This window comes from Calidris pugnax, unplaced genomic scaffold (genome assembly GCF_001431845.1).
Source record: "Calidris pugnax isolate Ruff unplaced genomic scaffold, ASM143184v1 scaffold125, whole genome shotgun sequence".
Lineage (NCBI taxonomy): Eukaryota > Metazoa > Chordata > Aves > Charadriiformes > Scolopacidae > Calidris > Calidris pugnax.
The window spans coordinates 4150338-4173401 of NW_015090906.1; positions in this window are offsets into that span (position 1 = coordinate 4150338).

A 23064-nucleotide genomic window follows, 5' to 3' on the forward strand; every position below is an offset into this window, starting at 1 on the left:
GAAACGTTGTTTTTGTTGCTAACGAATGCTTTACTTCCTCACTACCACCCAATCCCCCCTCTCCCTCTGTAGGTTTCTCATTTCCTCCCACCGTGGTCTATCAACACAATTTAATTTTAGCTTTTCAAGCATATGCACCCCATCTAAACTCCCTCTGTAACCAAGGAAGGAGACAAGTACCTCCACAGGGCAATTTATCTCATCTATTTAAGACCCTTACCTAAGACAGAATGAATTGTCTTTTGCTGCAAAGGGAGACAGATGTCTTCAGAGGATAACTCACTTAGTCAATGTATCTAAATTTTGGAAACTTGACATTAGAGAAGCCTCACCACAAATTTGCTTTAGGGATAAAAATTGATTTAGTTGACTTTGGAGTCCTCATATTTTTCCCCCACTTCCATTCCAAGTAGTTTTCCCATAACTGACCTAAAGAAACCCTGGTCCCTTTGAAATCAAGACTCTCCATTGCAAATCAGTTCTGACGTACCCTTCTACTTAACAGAAATCAGCTTAATGCAGACTTGTTTTTACCACAAGCTCTTATAAAATCTACTCTTCCCTCATAGACAGCCCCATCACTTTCTGCCCAGGTGACCATCACATCAAATATACTTGGGACCAACTCTTAAAAGTAGTGTTTTGTCTCCCAGGGAAGATTTTTTTCCTTTAACAAAAGCTTCCGGACATGCAAGTCCAGACATGACAATTCATTACAGTCTCAACACAATCTCTAGAGAACCTGTCTTACCATCCAGTCCAAAAGGACTTCAGTTCAAGTTAGTTCTCTGTCAGTCATGCTACATTATCTTAATTCTTCTCCTTATATCCTAAACATGAAACTCTCTTCTCCATTCATTTCATTCTTGGACAGCTGTTAATGTCTCTGTCTGCATCACAAATTTATGCCTGGCAGAAACAGATTTCCTTTATTGTCCCACCAGGGATCTGTTGCAGGTTTTTTACCCATCCGGTTCCTTAAACTCCTTATGTTAAACTTCACAATTTATTTTCTTAGCTCATGTCCATATGATCAAGATTCACAGGCAGACATGTCCTAGATCTCCAGCAGGAGCTGCAGAGAGAAGAGTTGTTTCAGGGGAGTACTCAACCAACCTCAGAAGCCTTGCTGCAAGATGAGGTTCATCTCCCAGAGCAGCACGTTGCTCCAGCACTGATAGACAGCTAGAAGAACAGAGACACATCCCACGCACACACCTGGGAGCTCCAACTGTAAAAGACTGGATGGACTTTGGCTTGACAGGAAAACCTGGGGTTTTGGCTATTGCTCACACATTAAATCCATTCCTTCCCTCTTTCTTTGTCACTCACTGGCTTCTTTTCCCAATGGCATGCCTTAATCATACTCTGGTTTCTCTGTTCTTTCTTATTTCATTCATCAAGACCAACTGTTTACACATTCATATACCCAGAAACATACCTTGTGAGTTTCCAGAAGGAAGTACTCAGCTGTATCTTCAGACATCTTGAAAAACCTGCCCCTAAGGTAGTAACTATTTACTGCAAGCAAAAGCAAGCACTTTGCTTAATAAAATGATTCCCTGATAATGTAATTCCCAAGGTAGAGAGGGAGGAGAGAAGGGACAGGATAAGAGACTTTAATTGTCTCCCTTTTCCAGCAGGAAGCAAGCAGAAGGAATAATTGTTAATTGCTGTTAATTGTTAATTGCTGCCTCCTCCATCTGCAAAGCTTTCATTAGGAACTAATGAAAACCTAAAAGAGCTTGAATTGGGTATATTGCTCTCTGGCTCTACAACTTCTTTTTCTCTACAGCAGAAAAGGGATAAATTTTCCATTGTCATTTGTTTAGAAGGATGCTCAGAACCTGTCACTGTGCCACATAGTTTCAACCATGCCAGAGGAATGGTTGAAACTCTCCATTGCTGTGGAGAGTTTGATGGCTTTTAAAATGTGATGAGTATTTTGCTATTATTTTGTCTCCTATCTGCAATCCTTATCTCATGAGAGGGATGCTTGTCCTTCAGGAGTGCATACTTCACAGTTTTCTTTGATGAAAAGTCTTTTGTCTTCAAGTCTGTTGGCTTTTGGATTCAAGAAATGCATCTCAAGACCCATTTCTGCTGTGGCCCTCCTAAAAAGCCCCCGCTCCCAAGAGAGTGGCTTTGTCAGGTTACCTGGTCATCATCTCGTGTGTTGTAAGCCTCTGCACCTTGTACAGTAGATAATGATGGTGATTTGGTCTACTGTCCCTCAAGAGCCCACCCCACATGTAAGAAATTTGCTCAGCTTTGTCAGGAACTGGAGGGTGATGGCCAAAGGGCAAACCCCACCATAACAGGTGCTTTTGGACAGTCATTGCTGTTGTTCTGTCCCTGCAATGGCATCTCCTTGTGTAAATAAATTTAAATTTGCTTCATTTGGAACAAATATTAACACTGGGGGATAAAAAAAAGGAACTGACAAATCCACTTTTAATTCCTACCATTAATAATTATGGGAAAATAAACTGGATGGGGCTTTGAGCAACCTGGTCTAATGGGAGGTGTCCCTGACCATGACAGAGGGGTTGGAACTTGATGATCTTTTAGATCCCTTTCAGCCCAAACCATTCTATGATTCTGTGACCCTATGAAAATATTCACATGTATTTTGCTGTTGAAAAGCTTTACATTTCCTCTTACCCAGCCTTTTACCTCATAAGGGCCTTATTAATTCATTCTTATTTTAATCAAATCTGGAGGCACTGGGCTGTATGTGGGATAGGAAGATGGCAAATGAGTATGGGGAACTGTACATGAAGAGCTTCCTTACCTCCTGCCAGCCACTGCATCTATTTTGTGTATCTTTCCATCTCCCTGTCTGTAAAATGTGCAAAGTATTGCTTACTGCACTTCAAAAATCTTGTGAGTTCCTTAGTTGTGGAGAACTAAATATTATGACACATAAAAGCACAGGGTATAGATATATCATAGACTTCACACTTGTATTTCACACTCTCTATTAATGTGGCACTCCATGGTGACATGATATTTACCAAAGACTTCCTGGGAGCAGATTTGAAATTTTATTTATTTTTTTCAAGTCTAAAAACTGTTAAGCTCAGTGTTTATCCGCAATGGCAAGGGAAGGTGCTCAATGAATGGTAATGATAGGTTTCTAGTTGTAAAAATAGCCTTTCCTATTCTGAGGAAAGAAAAAAAAAAAAACAACCTATGAGATTTTTCTGGCATTAAGGCAGTCAAATTGTCTTTTTAAATAGTGTGGAAATTGACAGATCATAAAAAATGGAGAGAACAATCATGCGAGAGTGTACGATAATCTGGCAATATGGAAATTGCAAATTTTAATATTTCCCCCCGAGTCAATGAAATATGCAAAGGAACAACTGCATAATACAGCAAGCTCTGTGTAATCCCCAGGTAGCTAGACTTAGCAAGATACTCTATCCCGGCTGTTTTTTCTTGGTTAATAGCAAATCCACCAAATTACCTCCATAGTGAGGGACAGAAAAATCCTCTCTCAAGTTCAATTGTTGCACAACGCTGCTCCATCAAATACCCAAATTTAATGATGCTCTGGTAGTTTCTGATCTTGCTGAATTCTTATTGCAACATGAAAAGTCAGTTGGTCTAAATATGTGCAGCTGCCATTAACGTTCATTTGTCGTAATAGATTCACTTGGTGATCCATCAAACCCAGCTTTTTCTCCAGCAGAAACCAGAAAGCCACCTGAAACAGTGGGGAAGGCTCTTCCCTGGACCACACTCACCAAGTTGGGACTGGTTTCCTTTTTAAATCAAAACATTTTTCTTGCAAATTTGGAAGAAATCTGAACGGATATCAAATTCAGGATAAGATTTGTTAATAAAACTGCAGGCTGAAAGATCAAATCCTTCTTTAGGGAGTACAAAATATTCTGTTAACTTGACAAACAGCGACATCAACTCACCAAACAGATAGCTGTATGTAAAATGTGATGGAATAAAGGTGTGCCCTTTACTTAAGAGCTGCTTTTTTTCCAAGAGTTTTGTTTAGTTTCCGTGCCCGAGCTGCACGTGGAATAATGGATTGTGGCAATTTTAAAATACAGCAGAAAACTCAGCCCGTGCTTGCTCGGGCTCCCAATTCAGAAAACCACTTCAGCATGTGCTTAATTTAAGCATGTACTTAAGGTCCTGAAGGGCTGAACAACACACTTATGTCCCTCTAATTAGAGATTACTCAAATGGTGTTGCAATCCAGACCAGCAATACAAGATGACTCAACCCATCTTCCCCTAATGCAGGGCCAGAAGCAACTCCAATGGGTTGAAAATCTATTTCTAACAGAAGGACAAGGGATTTCTCTGTACTTAGAGTTACACAGGCATATTCTAGGCTAAACTAGTGAGGGTGGCACTGGCAGGACCGTCCAGAGAGTCCTGAAGGAAGAAGTAATGCTCCATAAAGACAACGTTGAAATTCAGACCATTACCGTGGAAGGAAGTTGCTCTGTGAAATGATGCTCGTGTTGCCTGGAGAGGTGATGTTGACAGCTCAAGGCTGACCCACCTGAAATTAAAGTGGCTCCAAACACGAGTGAAGGATTTTATAGTGCACTGGGACTTGAGGCAGGGACAGCACATCAGTTATTGCAGAGGGGAGGGCAAGCTCCAAACAACAGCTTGGACAGATGGGGTCCTGCTGCAGTTAGCTGAGCTCTGATAAGGTTTTCCATGAGAGGATCTAATCCTTTTAGCTTCCACCCAGGTTTGCTAAGCTCAAGGGAGCCTGTAATGAGAGACTTGGAATCTGGACAGGCAGTTTTCATCGGAGGCAGGGTTCAAGCGCGCCTGTCTTGATTTTTTCACTCAAAACTTCCTGTCCCCTATAGTTCTGGCTGCAATTCTCCCAAATACAGGTGCTTCAGGCAGAAAATCCTCCTCACACATTTTCTCTTTCAGCAGCAAAACTTACCTACCTTGCGCTGTTTGGTTTTAGAAGGTTTCAATTAATGGCTTTGAAGCAAGTTTGTCATCTTCCTTCCCTCTCTCTACAAGCTATACTTTTTTTGTTAAATGTGACAGAGTTACCCCTGGATCAACAAGCTAGAACAAATATAATCCCCCAGTAACAAGCAGAGCAACCCTTTTTTCAGGGGGAGAGATCAATCCCTTACAGTGGCACGTGCCTAATGGACCTGTCTCTTTCATTAGCTCTGGGCTCCTAATAACCACTGTCTTCGCCAAATGAGGGATGTGTTATGTCGGCTTCCTCTCCCTCCTTCTCCTCCCTTCCCTGCCTTGTCAGCGGCATGCTAATTTATGTAATCAATTCATAGTACTGCTTAATGAATAGCTTTGAAGTCGTTAGATTCATCTGCTGGTGAAGGGGCTGATTGGTCAGCCTCTGAATCGTTTCCATTTTCCGAAGCTCGACAGTGTCAGCCAACATAATTGCTTTAGAAACACCCTTGGGAGACACTTGGGAAGTAGCTGTACACTCCCCCTTTACATTTAAGTGGAAGACAAAGTGGAACAATAATAATACTTAGCATTTTTACCACACTTTATATCATTAGAATGCTCCCCAAACATTAACTAATTTTTGCAGTATGCTCAAAAGGTGAATCATTACCTCACTTGCACAGAAGAGAGTCAGTAATGAAGACAGTAGGTCCTAAGCTCCTTGGATGTTGTAGCAGATGGGTACCCTTGTGCTCAGGAAGGTCAGTGGTAAGCCCAGATTCACAGCGCCCTTTCAGTACCTAACAGCCATGGAAATTCCCTGGGGAATGTGAGATCCAAGGCCTTGATTCTAGACCACGCAAAAATCAGAAATCACCATTGGCTTGTAAGTACTGGGAACACGTTCAAAGATGTCATGAGTCTTTTCTTCTCAGGAATGTGGTTCTTATGGAGGTATATAGCCGTGAACAAGTTATAATTATTATGCTTTGGAATGACAAGATTTTTGATCTTGAATGACAGCTCTCTGGATGCTTTTTTTCTCACCATTCAAGCACTCTTCTGTTTTCACACCGAAGTCCTGACCTGCTGGTGGTGGACATAGGGGTGTACATCTGAGCTCAGCTGTCCCACATGATCTGTAGCTGGCATAAAAAAGGGGGCAAATACTTGTTGAATTCCCACCCCAATGCAAAGTATGGGTCCTAGCAGTGTGCTCCAAGGGATCCTCTGTGAATGCAATTTCATGCTTGGGTCAGATACTGAAACACAAATTCATCCAACCCTACCAAAGCCTGCATAGATGAAGGTGGGACAACCACCACATCACACTGATTTAGCTAGGAGGTGGGAAGGAGAAGGTGAGCTTTCCCTTCAGCTTGACTGTCTGCTACCAGCAGAGCTGCATAGTCCTTTAATTACTTGAAAACTTTCAAGTACAACCAGTTTTGCTATGCTTTATAATGTTTATTCAAGGTTTTCAGACTCCGCAGCGAGCTGTGATGCAGGGTGCCCTCTGGCCACACCATTGCAGTAATGATTCTGGCATTTCTGACAGAGACTAATAGCAGAAATTGTTATCAACGTTTTTGGCAAAATACTGCAAGCTAGAAATTGGATTTCCCCTCCCCCTGCATCCTCCTTCACTCGTTAATGAGCTACTTCTTCAAGATGCCAATGGTAAAGCTGTAAAATTAGATGAGCAATTTATTTTCTGGATTTGAGACCCTTACACACAGTAACATATAGTTATTTGTTTTAATGCATCATTCATATAAAATTGCATGATACTTTGCAGGTATAACAAGAAGACAAATTTCCTTGTCCTGGGGACCTCTAAGATGAGATATTGATGAGATGCTAGAGCAAGACGGACTTGAGATGAAGGAATCTTACACTCCAGATGTAGGTGAGGGTAGTGGAGTTTTTGCCATGCATTACCTCTTTGACTTAAAGAAGTTGGGAGTAGACAGGGCATTTCTTTCTAGATAGGGCTATTTGGACACCTTTAACATCACTGGTGAGGTGCAGCCTTTGCAATAGAAGGATTCATCCTGCTCAAGTTTAGATATTTAAAATCAGTGAGATGAATAACACCCAATTTCCAATTCCCTGTTTCTCTCCTCCAGCTTGTAAAGAAAGCCAAGAGCTTACTGGGTCAGGCACAAGTGTTCACACTGTAGGTGGCTAAAAACAGGCTAAACATTCCAACCTTGACTTTAAGGACACACAGCTTGCAGTTCTGTCAATAATTTTTTTTTTTTATTGATTCTGAACACTTGTGGAATCAAGGATGGGATTTCTCTGCCTAAATATGACAGCAGCTCACAGAGGTGGCATGTTTGAGACAGGATTTGTAGACTGAGCCCTCTAGCACCTGGACTACAGATCTCATGGTACCTAAAGTGGCACAAGAGACCTCCATTTCTACAATGGGATACTGCCCAGAGGCACAGACATCGAGGTGCCAGACTCCTCTTACTCCTCCCTCTACTTGTTGTAGGAGGAGTTTCAGTGGAAATCAGAGTATAATTCTTCTTGCCAAATGCAGGCATCCACCTTAGGACAGGAGGATTCACACTATAACCTCCAGCAACAGCAAGGGGAGCTGAGGGTGACTTGGAATTTGTGCAGGTGTAGAGACTCTCATTTCATCATCTGGATCCTACCCTTGATGTCTTCTAAGTAGACACCTGGATCTTTATTCCCTTTTCAGTCAGTAGAGAGAAATACGTTCTTCTAGGTTCTGACTTCTAGTGAAGTTTGAAGTGCTGAAAGGTGTCTTGTCTGTACTCCATTTGCTGTACCAAAAGGGCACAGGTTTTTCCATGGTAGACCATGGCATATCTATCAACCATGTGCAGATTGTTCATGTATTTCAAGGATTGTGCACAGGTGCACAGGACATTAAGTTTCATCCTGGATGACTCTTGTCAGTGTAGATGTCTCCATCTATACTCCTAGGCACCTCTCGGCTGCTGTAACCTCTAGAATTGCTTTCCTTCGTGCTTTCCTCCATACTTCCCTCCCCTTGCAGAGCACCTTAAATTTCTGTCATTTTTTTTCAGGCTGTGGATATGCAAGTTGTCTCAGATTGGATGGATATGCTTTGCTCTTTGTGGAAATTCAGGCATGCATCATCTGCAACACGCTATTTTATTGCTAGATGAATATTTTAATTAAAATAGAAATGTATTAATATTTTATCAATATATGAATATTTTTATTAATAGCTGAAGGAAAATATAGAAAACGGAAGATTCAAGTGTGTAAGCATGTGCCAGTCACTATCAGTGATGCCCCTGCTGTGTCTTGCCTAGCCTCTGACTATTGAACTTCTCCCATCTGTTCTGTGCCACAGCAGCACCATGGGGTCATCTCAGGTACCCTAGGAGGGCTCATACAATGCTAGAAGTCTATGTGTGAGCAACAGCATTGTACCTAGACTTATTTGTGGAGCACAGCAAAGAGAAATAGGCACAGAAGGTTGGTAAGGAGTTGGGGGAGCTTTACCAGGTGGGTTGACAGAGGATGAGCTTAGCCAGAGGTTATGAAGCATCTGGGAAAGTAGACATTGGTATTTAAAATGAAATGCTCTTTGAGCCTTTAGGAAACAGTTAGTCCAGTCTGTTGGGTACTGCACATTGGCAGGTGATATCAGGGAAAGACTGCAACAAGATCTTCATTCTTTGTTTCATGTAGTCAGTGTCCAGAGTGGGGACAATTCAGATGAGGGCTTTCAGCAGTCAGGAACAGTGATTCTAGGGGTTTGTTGCTTATTTCCCTACTTCGGATGGAGGCAAATATATTCCAGAGTGGGGACAATTCAGATGAGGGCTTTCAGCAGTCAGGAACAGTGATTCTAGGGGTTTGTTGCTTATTTCCCTACTTCTTTTTTCTTTTAGTGTTTTCCTTTTTTTTTTTTTTTTCTGAGAAGGCACCGTGCTGCTCTCACCATTGCTCCTTCCAGGGTAGCAGAGGCCTACAGGTGAGGGATACACCTTCTTACAGGGACCCTCAGTGTATGTCTATCCCAACAGAAACTTGTGCTTGCGAAACCCCCAAGGTCACCGTGAGTGGTTGTGCAGGGAAGAGGTAGTGACACGGTGTGAACTTCCCCCTGTGAGGGACCACAAGGTGAAACCAGAGGGGAGAAGTATCACGTTCACCGTGATACTGCTTCACTGCTTGTGTGGGTTCTGGCCACCACTTTGTTCCTTTTGCCTCCAGGGAAGTCAAACCTCACTTGTTTTGGCATGGTCTCCAGCCCATGCTACCACAGGCACTCAAGGGGTTAACATTTTGCCATCACTCAAGGGGTTAACATTTTGCCATCCCTTCTGTTTTGTTTGTCCAGCCCTGGTTTTAATTTTGAGAAAAGTTTACACAAAAAAAACCCAACACCAGCAACTGAAAGGCTCTGTCTTCACCATGAAAGCATTTTAATTTCTTGACGGAATACCAAAGCAGTCTCTTCACCTGCAATATCTCAAGTAATTACTGACAACACTGAGAGGAAAAAACCTTGTGTTAACTTCTTGTCCTTGCCGCTCAAGTATGTCCAGGGGACCCTAATGCACCGTTATTATTTTGCAAGAAACTCCTTTCGTACATGGTTTATTTGATTTGATTTATAAAGGGAGACAGTAAGACAGTTGTCACTTCTTCCCGTGCAGGCATCAGGTCCGAGCAGAGACAAGAGGTGAGCGGTGTCTGGTGACAGGTTATTGCCAAGGTTGAGATATAGGGCCTTTTTGTTTTATTCTCCATCTAAATTAGTTACTGCAAAGAGATTTCCCTGGTGGAAAATTAGTTTCAATATTTATTTCCTACCCGACACTTTATTATTCTTTTATTGAGTGGAATGTGTGCTTTTGCTTTCAGAGCTCGCTATAACCTGTCTCCACTGTTTTAGTTTATAAACTCATGCCAACCGCCCGTTAGCTGGCCATGCAGAATGAATAACTGCTTTGGGGCTGACCTGTTGTCCACCCTTAAAAATAAACATCCAGTTAAACTTAACCCAAGATGGAAATAATTTTTTTACTTCTTTCATAGCCAAAAAATGAAGAGGGTTGGGGGAACCTAACACAACATTCCTATGAATTGTCAGAAATGCATAATTCAAAGGGTTTTATTTATAATTTGGTCATTTGTAACTATAGGAGAGCTAGACTGGAGTGTCCTTCATAAACTGGGGAAAGAAACAGCTCAGTGGGAACACACTCAGGTTTGGAGATTACCAAGTCTCTCTCAGGTGTTGTCCACTGCCTTTCCCTGCCTGGGAGGATGTAAATGCTTGGTAAAGTTCTGCATCTGTTTGTTTTTTTTTTTTTCCCCTCTCTCCTGCTTGCTTCTCTCTGCTTTGAATAAAATCTTCAAACATGTATTGGAGAGGTGGTAAAAACACGACCTTGAAGGCAATGACTTCTGAGCACCAAGGGACAGTACATTCTCCAGTAGCTCCCTCTCACAGGTTGTTTCCACCATCTGGCTTTGCCTGGTAGGGGCATAGAAGTATTGCTGAAGCACAAGACTTGCTTTACATGATGGCCCAAGGTCCATGGCTCTGGAAAATTGCTTAGCAACCTGTGTAATTTTTACATTTGCTTCCCTTGAGCAAATTCAAAGTGAAGCAGTTCGCATGCATGGTGTGACTTCAAGAGGAGAAAGAAACACCCTTCCCTGTGTTACTTGTCATCCTTCCCGTAAGAGAGGATGAATGTGATTTCAAATCTCTGCAGGTCAAGGAAATTGAATCCCGGTTTACCACCTCACTGCTGGGTCACAAGCAAACAGTGCCATCCTGTTGGCTTTGCAAAGGACTCTAGGGTGAAACCACATTTCAGCTGAACTGGTTCAGCAATTTCTGTTGTCACAAGCAGCATCTGTTTGTGGCTCATACCCTGCTTTTCTCCTCCTGGAGCTCTCGAAGGCTCCTGTGGTCAGAGGTTCTCTCTTGGTGAAATGAACACTGGACTGCAGGAGACCTGTTGTCTGCTTCTGCCACTGCCCAGCTTTGGGCAAGTCTTTTCATATTTACGTGTTCACTTTCCCCACTTTTCAATAGTTACAGCATTAAAGTCTTCACAGAATACTTGAAATCAAAGTTAAGAAGGTAAGATGAATAATTTGATAGTGCTGCAGCCTTATTGCTAGGACTTAACTGGTTTAAATATCACATGGTAATCCAAAAGCCCTCCACCTTCCCAGTATTGTGGCTTCAGCAGTTCCTTTGGATTTCAGTAATTTGGCTGTTGCTGGGGTCCCCATTATCAAAATATGTGGTGAGCAGTTAAAAATCACCCCTCAGATACGATGGAGAATGATCAACTCTTATGGTACTTTCCCTCAAATTGCATCAAAGTGCTAACCAAAGGTGTACTGAGTTGCAAACAGATATCAGGCATTTATAGGGTTATAGTAGAAAGGATTTAGCAAGAGAATGCTTATAATAGAGCTTTCTCACAAAATAACAGGACAATGTGATATTAGAAATATCAGAGAGCCTTTACATTAAGAATGTCATCTATTTTCATAATGCAAATATAAGAGTTTCTGCTGATGTTTTGGAGACTGAAATGTGTTTTCTTCCTCCCTGGGCTGATTATTTTTTCTCATTTTGGCATCTTATTTGTATTGTTTCTTCTTATGCAATTTTATTGTGACATCTCACAGCGAAATAAAAATGTGGCTTACAGGAAAACCTAGAATTGTGTTCCCTACAGTGCATCAGTCAGACAATAAAATAGCCATCACTAGAAAAGTGTGTTTACAAAAGCTATTATTTGTAAATAGAAAGGGTTTTTTTCTGGCTTTACATTCAAATAAATGCATAGGGACAACTTTTCAGATGGTATAAGCTGGCTTCAGGATGGCTCTACCAATTTTTGTGAGATGTAGATCTGTTCAGGAGGCCTCCTTTCCTTTCTATTGCTTGTTCTGAGAACATCTAAAAATGCTCCTCTATTGGGTGTTACAGGGTTGGGATTTTTTATGGTTGGCTGTTTCATGTGGTGTGTGAGGGTTCATCTTTCACAGTGTTCACCACTGCTCCTTCTCATCCTCTGACCAACTCCACTGACCATCTCATGGTCTTAGTGACGTGCATGTCTGGATTTAGGCAACCATTTCTGAAAGTAACAGTCATTTGGGTTTCAGTATCTTCCTTTGAAAACTATAAATAATACCACAAAGAGGTCAGTAGGAGAGTTAATATTGGATTAGAAGCAGTTCCAAGACTGCTATCACAAAGTGTTAATACATTGATCTACTGAAGGTTTAGGAAAAGAATGAAAGCAGCATGATTACCTTCTCACAAATTGGTTATGTCCGTACAGACATTACAGAGGAAAATGCAGGCAGAATTTTGATGATAGGCTTGCTAAACAAATTATTTAGCAACTTTTACTGAGGCAAAAGAAAGAAAGTCTTGCCTGAAGGCCCTGTTGCATGAAGAAGACCTTGCAGAACTTTACAGATCAAGAAGAATTGGTTTGAGAAGAGGTTGTTTGGAGATGGTAGCTCCCTTCTAATATCTGATGGTAAAATAGAAATGGAATATATCATAGCACTGCCAAGCACTGAAACAGAACATGAACATAAAGATGAAATGTCACCTACCTCTGAGCTTGCCATTATAGTCAATGGAAGGAAACAAATACTTCCCAGGTACAACTTGTTTTGAATGGTCAATTTAGGATGAAATGAGGTGTGTACAACATCTGTTTGCCTCCACTGACTCAAAAAAAGGGATAGGTGACTAGTCCAGATGGAGATATCTCCATTATTGTTCTCTCAGAGGAAATGAATCTAGTCAGGATTTCAGGAATGGCTGACAATGACTGTTTTCAAGGAGAGGTGATTAAATGAGACAAAAACCTAACTCCCATATTCTTCTGGTAAAAATAAAGAGATGAGTGGTCAACAAGGTGTAGAAGTTGGATGCTTGTGATATTTATAGTGACTTTGAGGGCTCCACAAAGAAGCTGCAAGTACTCTGCAGTGTGAGATCTGGCCTGTTTTTTCTGTAAGCATCTGTAGCCCATCCCAATTCATCTTGTCAAGGTTATGGTTTTTTTAAAATCATATCCCATAGTAATGTTCATTATGACCACAGCTCAAATAAATCCATGTAATTCAATTTTCTGCCAGTAATTATCTGCTCATCTGATTCAGATTGTGTATATCAGAGTAATTGTACTAATGTCATCAAAGTTACACAAGCCTAATCAGAGTATCTCTTGATCTGACATAATCCACAAAAGATGTATTTCTTGACCTCTTTTACTCAGTCCAACCTTACACAAAATTGAGATGATGGATCAACTGCACTGGGTTGAATGCAAGCAAAATGACCTAAAAAGTCCTTTCTTTCCTAACTCATGATCTTGTTGAAGGTTTAGTCAGAGACAATTGATGCCTTCAGAGAGAAATACGACTTCAGGGCCCAAGCAACACTTTGTCCAGAAAGATGACCTGGAGGCAAGAGGTGGGAATGGCAGAAGTAAAGAGGGTCAATTATGCGGGACACTGGGGAAAAGTGCAGATGTTTCCAGGAAGACCCTCACAGTTTCTGCCAAGGTCTCAAGTCTGTTGCCTGAATATAAGCATGTCATGTCAGTTGAGAGGCCTCAGGATACCTTGCCCAGGACTCCAGCTAATGCTGTAGAAGGGCAGAGATAGACAGCTGCCAGCCCCATTTGACTGTCTCTGATAACCAGGGGCTTGGACAACTGTGTCTACACAACTGAATCAAACCTCTAGTGTCTGGGAAACCTAATGTTTCTTGGAATCATAATTCACAGCTACTGGGAAAATCTTCTTAAGAGATATAACACATAGTTGCATTCAGTTCAGTACTGTTTGCAAAAGATTTCACCCAAGATTTCAACTTTTTGAGGCAAGTATTTATATTGCTGATTTTCATGCAACACAACTATTCACCTCAGGTCCTTCTAATATACCAGTAAGTGCTATGGGTTCAAGCTAATGACTCCTCCCTCTTTCACAAAGGGACCTACATGTAGGAACAGGTTTGAGCTAATGACTCCTCTTTCACAAAGGGACCTACATGTAGGACAACAGATACTTCATCAAGGTATCAGCCAGTAAAGTATGCTTTAAAACTGCAAACAAACAGAAAAGGACTTCACAACGTGGGCTACTACAGACACTGATGTGCTGCTTTCCTTGGTTTTAACGGGTTTTATCTTCATGGCTTGTACAGGGAACACGTGGGTTACTACAGACACTGATGTGCTGTTTTCCTTGGTTTTAATAGGTTTTATCTTCATGGCTTGTACAGGGAACAAACTTGGAAACCCATATTACCCAGAAAACTTAACTAATAACCTGCAAAGACAGGTATTTTATTATTTATTGATGTATCTGCAGCTGGGGAATTGATACAATCACAGAAAATTTTAACTAATGGCAAACGTGGTGGGGTGTTGTGTTTTTTGTTTTGTGGTTGATGGGGCTTTTTTGGTTTTGTTTTGTTTTATTTTTTGTTTTTTTTTTTTTTTAAGGTTGGACTCGATGATCTCAGAGGCCCCTTCCAACCATGGTGATTCTGTGAAATAAACAGGCTTATGGTTGCCTGCTTTCAACCATCCAGCTTCTTAAGCTTACATGAGTTTCACTTCAAAAGCTGTTGGTGATTCTGTCAGTACAGATGCAAGTATCAGTTGTGTAAGAGTATTCAAAGAGTAAGCATCAGAGTATGCAAAGAGACAAGCAGTAAGATAACTCACCGCTTTCTTATGTTGCTTTTCCTCTTCCAGACTGAAGCCTTCAAGTCAACAACCTGCAGTTGCACTAGCAGATGGTGACTTGATTGTCTGTGAAGAAGTCCATTGTTTTTCAGTGGCTACAGATGGTATAGATTTGAATTAATCTGATCGGATATACAAGCCATGTGTTAGATGAATCCCACCTAGACATGTTCCTGCTTACCATTTGAGCTGTTAACCCTCAGCTCCCATTTAGGCCAATGGAGACAAATAGACATTTTTAGAATAGAATTAATGTGACCAATTTTAGACAATTATTTCACAATGAGATGAGTCATGGGCTAAAAATGTTTGTTTCCTCCGCTGACTATAAGAGTAGCCTAGACAAGTAGTTGGGTTGTAGATACCAGAAGCATCTTGATTGAGATGAAGGTGCCTACTCCAGGCTGACTGCATATTCAACCCAACCTGCAAACCCTTCCAGATCAATAAGTGTTTAACTCATTTAAAAAGTGTTATAAATGTGCTAAATAAATACTGAGAGGTTTTCAGATATGGGGGTTTGAGAGTACACACTCTGGTCAAATACTTGGTTTTTTCACTTTATAAAGTGCTTGAACTTACATTGCCAATATTTTAGCAACAAGAAATGGTATCTGTCTGCAAGATGAGATGTAGTTTAGCACAGCTTATTGAGCTGGCACAATGATAACACTGTGAAAAATTATATATAAATATATTTTTTTATATATATTTATAAATGATGCAATCTTGTTTTATCTATAGTGTAGTCATAGCACTTAATTCAAAGATTAGTACCAAAGGAAAATCTTTTCCCAGTGAGTTAAACTAACACTGTGTAATTTAATTAGCAGTAGATATAAATATAGAGCAGTGTAGTCTCGGACTGTAGAATTTTTGATACTAGAAGAAATACACTGTGGATTTTTCAGTGTCGTATTTGCTGACATTTTTCTTAATAAGCTTATTGAGTGAAGCTTATTGAAACATATGATCTCCAGAGACTTTCCCATTTAGTTTTACTGTGGATTTGGATTTTTCCATTTAAGGCCATTTGAAATCCCAAATGGTCTTCATCAAAGCGACTTTCACTTAGAAGTTAGTTGCTGCAGCTTCCTGAGCTCCCTTAGAAATCAACTTATCCAAATCATGGCATTAAGTGGGGCAACAGTATTTAATTTCAGACAGACGGGAAATTGACTGTTACACATCTTTGGTGGTGCAAAGTTTGTTGGTAATTTCTAATTTTAAAGGTCTTTTGGAGGATTCGCAAAGCCCTTGAGACTCCTGTGAAGGAACATGATACTGTTTTCTTCTAACTAACTGAAGTGCCTGAGAGATTAAGCATAGAGGGAAACCTTGCATTAGAATAGGTTGACAAGATAGATGATACATTAAGAATTCATCACCAAAGTTGATCTGAAACAGCAGAAATCTCTATTGCAAATGACACTTTCATGTCTCTGAATCTGGATCTGGTCTACCAATCTCACATCATTCTTTTTCCCAACAAAGTAGTAAAATAGCTTCATTGTACAGAAGAATTGAGAAGCTGTATTTTCAAGAAGCATGCAGTGAGATGCTAAGATGCCAAATTCCTGAGTTCAAGGCACAGGTACGCTAGAAGCATTTCTCTTTGATTTTAGAGCAGGCCAGGTCTTAAAATGAAGATATTTGATCTCTATTGCTTTTATTATTTCCTATAGGAAAATACTAAGCATGATTGTGCGCTGGCAAATGAATTTCATTTCACTCCAGAGAATTTTTCTGTTCCACCAAGATGATCATAGGAAAGGATCTGTCTTGAATGTATATTTGTTTGTCAAGTGCTCCAAGACACTCTTTATTGGATACAACTAGGGATGGATCACATCCCTTTGTGAAGAGTCGCAGGTCCTAGCCATTGGTAGACAACACCACAAACAAAATGCAAGTTGATTCTGGAGTTCAAGAAGACCAAGTGGTGCAGCAAGATAGGACTGGAAGTATCTTTCACTCTGCAAATCACAGAATCACAGACTCACAGAATCACATGGGGTTGGAAGGGACCTCCAGAGATCATCTAGTCCAACCCCCCTGCCAAAGCTGGTCCACCTAGAGCACAGGAACTTGTCCAGGCAGTTTCTGCACCACTGCTTCCCACTTCTCAGTCGAGCCAGAAAACAATTCTTCAGCTGTTCCTACAGTTCAGGCAGTTCTTTTGATAAGAAAAGAGGTTTTGTAACCATGTGGGAAAGAAGAAATCAGAAGCTGAATGTCATACTTGGTTATCCTCCTGCTTAAAAAACTGCCTGCTTCAGTATGGGGAAGTCTAAGGGATGGTAAATATACGTACTTGCTCTTCAAATAAAATAAGTGATTCCTGGTCTTAAAAAAGGAGCTATGACCAAACAGATATCACTATATCTGTCCCCTTGTCTTCCCCATCCCAGCATTTCCCTTCCTCCCCCCAAAAATACTTCCCACCTCACTAAGAGGAACGACAAATGCCCACAAAGGAGGAAGGCGAATGCATCCCGGCTGCCAACTAACCGCCCTGTAGATCATGCTAACGGAAGTCTTCACATCTTCTGAAGATAAGGCAGTGCATGGCTCAGGGCTGGGAGGGTGTTTCGCTGCAGGACACCATGGACTCAGCCGAGGGTTAGGAATGATTCACGCTTCCCTTGCTGGCACGTAATGCATCGTGATCATACAGAATCACAGAATCTTCTAGGTTGGAAGGGACCTTAAAGATCATCTTGTCCAACCATCAACCTAACTGACAAAAATAGACACCTGCACAACAAACAAGAAGCATCACCATCACTAAACCATACCTCCCAGCACTACATCAACCCACCTTTTGAACACCTCCAGGGATGGTGCCTCAACCACCTCCCTGGGCAGCCCATTCCAATGGCTGATAACCCTTTCAGTGAAAAAAATTTTCCTAATATCCAGCCTGAACCTACCCTGGCGTAACTTGAGGCCATTTCCTCTCGTCCTGTTGCCTGTGACTTGAGAAAAGAGACCGATCCCCACCTCTCTACACCCTCCTTTCAGGTAGTTGTAGAGAGCAATAAGGTCTCCCCTCAGCCTCCTCTTCTCCAGGCTGAATAACCCCAGCGTACGGCGTACGGCGGTACGGGAGACACATTCGTCCTGCTGATAGTTTGACTTCATCTGAAATGTTTCATCGGGTCGCTGACCTATTAATTGTAGGCAGAGCACGGGAGGGGGGATAATGTATAGTCGATAGACTCCCGAGTCAGAGTCCCTTCTTCCCAGTTACCAGGCAACCTCCTCCAGCTCCGCTCAGGGCTGCTAATACTTTTCCTCTCTTCCCACTGCAAACTTAGCGAGGGAGAGCGTGTGTGCAGGAGAGCATCGGAGGGTAAGAGGCAAGGCAGAGCCTATTTAAGTTAGATGGCTTTTTACAAGCATTAAGCGATGCACTCCTGTAATAAACAACTACGCCAGAGCTAATACTCAATAAACAGCGTGCTTTATAAGCAATTAGGGACTCGCATTGTGGAACAGCCATTTCAGTGGAACGTACACTACTACCCTAACAATGCTTAGCAAGATAAGTGGCTTGTTAAAAGCATCATAATTCTCCTTTAAAAAATCAATTAACAGTTTGGTGCATTTATTTTTTTGTGTGTGTGTGTGTCTACGGACTGCTGGTTGTCTTATTCAAATGAGGATGAAACCAGGGAGCTGCTTCTTGTGTTATATTCATGGACTGCTGTTTAACCCCAGAAAGTGCAAACCTGCAAAATAAATAAATAAATAAATAAAGTTATATAACCACAGTCAAGTTCAGCTGTTTTTCAGCCCAAGAGGCAGCTGAAGATGCTCAGATGACTTCGATAAACACATTTTCTCTGAGCAAAGGAGAAGCCAGAGCACATTATAAAAATATTTCCTTTGTCTTTCTTGGTAATTTTTTAAAATTAAATTCATTAATATTTTCTTCCCCAAATCATGCTGTGTTAGGGAGCAGAGGTTTAGTTTAGAGAGGTTTGATTGTGATTTCTACACAAATAGCACTTTTCCTGAAGATACAGAATATGTCTTCTTTCTTTTTTAGAGAAACCTGCTTTACAGCATCCCTGGGAAAGAACAGTCTACCAAGACACCAAGCACAGAAATGAGGGTGAGAAAGTCATGGGAGAGGAACATCCTGGCCACATCTCCCTTCCATCACCAGCAGTCAGGGCACTGAAGGACCAGAAGTTTTTCTCTTTTCACCTCACAAAGCCAGAGATGTTTTCAACCACTCCTGCTTGCAAAGATGAAAAGCTAGAGCCCTTTTCTAAGTGAAATTCTCTCCAACTATTCACAGGATTATTTTTCTTAGCCCAATCTGATGCAGTCCTCATTTCTCCCCTCAGCAGCGATGCGCTCTCCCTGCCATCGATTTCCTCTCAGCCCTTTGTAAATGCCTTCTTTCTTCCCTCCCTGATTAATTATTAAACTATTAAATCAAATGCTGCGCGGAAGGGTTTGTAAATCAAAACACAGCCTCCACCTGCCTCTCCTCAAACGCTGAGCTCTGGGAGCTGCGGGCTTTGTTGGAGGAAAGTCAGAGGTTTTTACGGAGCTTCCTCTTCACACCAGCAAGCCCACTCAGCGAGCAAGTACAAGAAATGGAAGCAGATTTTGGAAGTCCAGTAAAGAAACATTACTGGACTTGGGTGCAGGGATTTCTGTTCGTAATTACAGCCCATCTTAAGCATGCACTGGGATTACCTCTGGTAACCCATCCAGTTCACGTGTACTTTTCAAATGCGAGTAATTGCAAAAGAGTTTGTACAGACTTTATCATTCCGTGCTGATCTCATGGGTGGGTGTACACTCAGGCTGCAGAGCCTCAGAGGTGATATAAAAGCATATTGTGCTGCTGTAGACGGGATGCAAAAATACAAAGCAGAGTATTTTTGGGAACGTGGTGTAACACGGGCTGTATGGAGAAGTTTCCAGGTGTCATGCTTGGATTAAACTAGCTAGAAAATGCTTTTTGCCCTGTCTACCATGGAAAGCTTTGTGCTTCTGGGAAATAGATGGAAAAAAAAATAATAATAAAATTAATACTTTGGCTGCCTAAAAGTCAAAGGGTTTAATTCCCCCCATTGCTAGATCTGCAGAGCCAGCTGGCTTTTCCCCGCCTTCCTCTCTCTCCCCTGGCCTGCCCCAGAGCAAGAGAAATGCGGCTGGCTGCAGTGCTTTTGCTTGTATAAAACCACTTCTCCCTAACTCCTGTTTTAATCTCTGCACTGTAAACTCTGAGAGCAATTGAACAGACTGAAACCCGGGAGGTGGTGTGATCCAAACACAGTGCCGCAGCTGCTCCAGCTAGAGGCATGTGTGTCTGGAGAGTGGGAGTGCATGTCAAAGGATAGGCTTTTCCAACCTAGAAAATGCCTCTTTCCTCTGTCTAAAGGACTTTTTCTTCTGAATAAAGAGCGCCTTCCACTCAGAAAACAGAACGAGTGGCACTGCTGAAGATAAAACTGTTCATACACACCCAAGCCCATGTATAAAAATCAACCCGATAGCCAAAATAAAAGTCAATAGAGAAATCTGATTCTTACACTGATATATATAACTACAAAAGATTTTAAGATATCATCCCCCCCAAAGGAAGCAAATTCCTCTCTCTTTCTCCCGGTTACGTTTTTCTTTCTTTGCTTATCTATTTATTTATTTATTTATTTATTTATTTATTTCATTTAAATCACCTCCAAATGGCCTTATCGCCAGGTCAGAGAAGAACTCATAGGATTTCTTAGATGATCCTGAACAGTCCAGGGTCCAAAACTGGACTAAGTATGTCCAGACCACTACAATACCAAATTGAAGAGAGCTGTCTGCTGCCTGGCTCCTCTGTGCCATGAATCTTTCATTGGTGCTTTTGTTTCATCCAAGGAAGAGAGACAGAGAAAGAGAGAAATGTCATAAAAGCACTATAAAATGGACAGATGTAATACTGAGAATATTCTCATTAAAAAAACCAGCATGCATATTTTATCTGTTTTAGAGAGCCTAAAACAAGTTTCAGGATCACTGCACTTTTATTTCTGGCAGGTCAGATCTTGTTTAAGAGGAATAAAAAGGCTGTTTGGGACTCTGTGAGTGAAAAGGGAAGATTTTCATTAGCTTCAGAGTGCTTTGGAACATGCTTTCTCCTTGTTGCCGAGGTAGCAAAACAGGAATAAGGCAAGTTAGTGTCTATGAGCATTTTTACACTGATTGCCTAAGAAAAATAGCATTTATGTAACAAAAGCAAAAGGTTTATAGAATTTTGCTTCTTTTCTAACTATGGCAAGAATTTAGATTTCAGGTCTCACAACTTCTTTTCTTACCAGGTTCTAGTGCCTTTTTAGCCCTGTTTTCTCAAAGAAAAGTACATGACTCAAATCCTTGCCTTTTTTTCTCTCCATGGACCGGTTGTATTTAGAGCAGCTGAATTCATCAAGGTTTGAGGGTGGAAATGCTGTCCCTGGTTTCCAGCCCACTGCTATCCTTGGTCTATTGTCACTGGAGAGCCTTGCAGGGTGCACTTCAGCTGTCACTCAGATGTTGCTCAGGGACACATCTTACCAACGTTGAAGAGATTCCATCTCTTTCAAGGCCAGCCTCTTAGAAATTAATTTTATTACTATTTTTTTCTATGGTTATGAATAGAATGGCATGGTTTTTCTCCTTACCTTGCCTTTTTCCATACTTTTACAGCTGTGTAAACTTTTAAGTTCTCAGATCATACAAAAAGGAAAGTCCTGCTGGTCTATTTCCTCTCGACACAAGTAGGAGAAAAGTATTCTTTCCAGTTTAACTGTCATCTGGCCTATTTCTCCCCAGCTGAGGAATTTCTCCTGGCTTTCTGCACCCACATTTTGCCTTCAAGATGACTTCCAAGACAGCTACTGCTGGTGGGCCTCTCCTCTCACCACTGAGATATGAACATCCCTTAGTCACCTCTCAGGCAATGGCATCATCATCCCAGGCATTCACAATTCAGCCCAGAAACCTCTCCTTGGCTCCAGGTTTCCTGACTTCATAGAGCATGGGAAGAAGCATCGACATTGAAGAACACCAAAAAATGTGCAAACTTGCCTATATAAGTTTCCTCACTGGAAACTGTATTAAATAACCCTTTGTGTATTGGAAGGTCAAGTGCATTTGTTTCTTCTCTATGTGTGTCTGTCATACAGGACCTTTGAGTCCATGGTTGTATACGTAAGATGAGAGTTGATTAACTCTAGATGGCTAATGGAAAAGAATAGGCATTTCTAGGGCAAGATGCACTTGACTTCTTTAAAATATTTACTTAGAGATTCATTGGACCCTGAAAAAAACACATTGGTGAGCTCCAGCTGAGGCTGTAGGTACCAAATCCTTATTGAATGAGACCCCTCCCAAATGCTTGTTATGACAATGAACTGATGCACAATCAAGGAAATAAGATAACCGAAAATATTGTGAGGTACATATAAAGATGTCACATGGATGTTCTAGGTTATGAGATCTATTCCTAGAACAGTTTGTTGACACTTTTCTGAGGATAAGAGTTTTTATATCTCAGGGACATCCTGTTCTGCCAGAAGAGAGAGGCTGTGACACTCTTATGAATGTCAATCTGCTACTCACATTTAGCTTTGTAAAAAGACCACCTTCATTTTAATAAAGAAGGTTGTTCATTCCGATGTGAATGTGATTGGTTGGAGATGACTCTAGCAAAACCCATAAGTATTAACATTTACCAGGCATTCAGACTGATCTCAGTCCAGTTTGGTGGCCTATCTTAGAAATTCAAACTAGACAGACAAAGCCAATAGTATAAAACCAGGGTTCAAAGTGATCGGTTAGTCAGAGTGAGCATCCTTTGTGAGCAATCACCTCTGGATTCATCCTAGATAACTCTGCAGCATTTAACAGAAGCATAGCTAATTATCCTAGGCACCCTGATAAGCAGGAGCTTGCCACCTCTAAGGCTCTTCAACGAACCCAAAAGATAACTAAGAACAGCTAACCTATAGTCAATAGACGGAAATTTGTTCCTCAGGGTCTTAATCTCTAATGTAAAGTACCTATAGGGTCTAAAAACTGAAGAAGTGTTTGACAGCCCTACTCTGAAATGACCAGAGAGAAACATGATCTCTTGGGCTTGATTTGGATCTCAGAGGATTTGCTCCTCAGAGGCTCCCCTTCCCTTGGTGACTCCAGGGGAGCAGATGATGACTGTGTTTTTAATGTAACACTTCTGTTAACTGTCCGAATAATCCAACTTGCATGTATCTGGGCCCTCACAAAGATTCAAATTGCTTTTTAAATCGCTAATTACCAGGGAGGATGACAGCAAAAGCGCTCTGTTCTGTGTGTCTGACATAATGTTG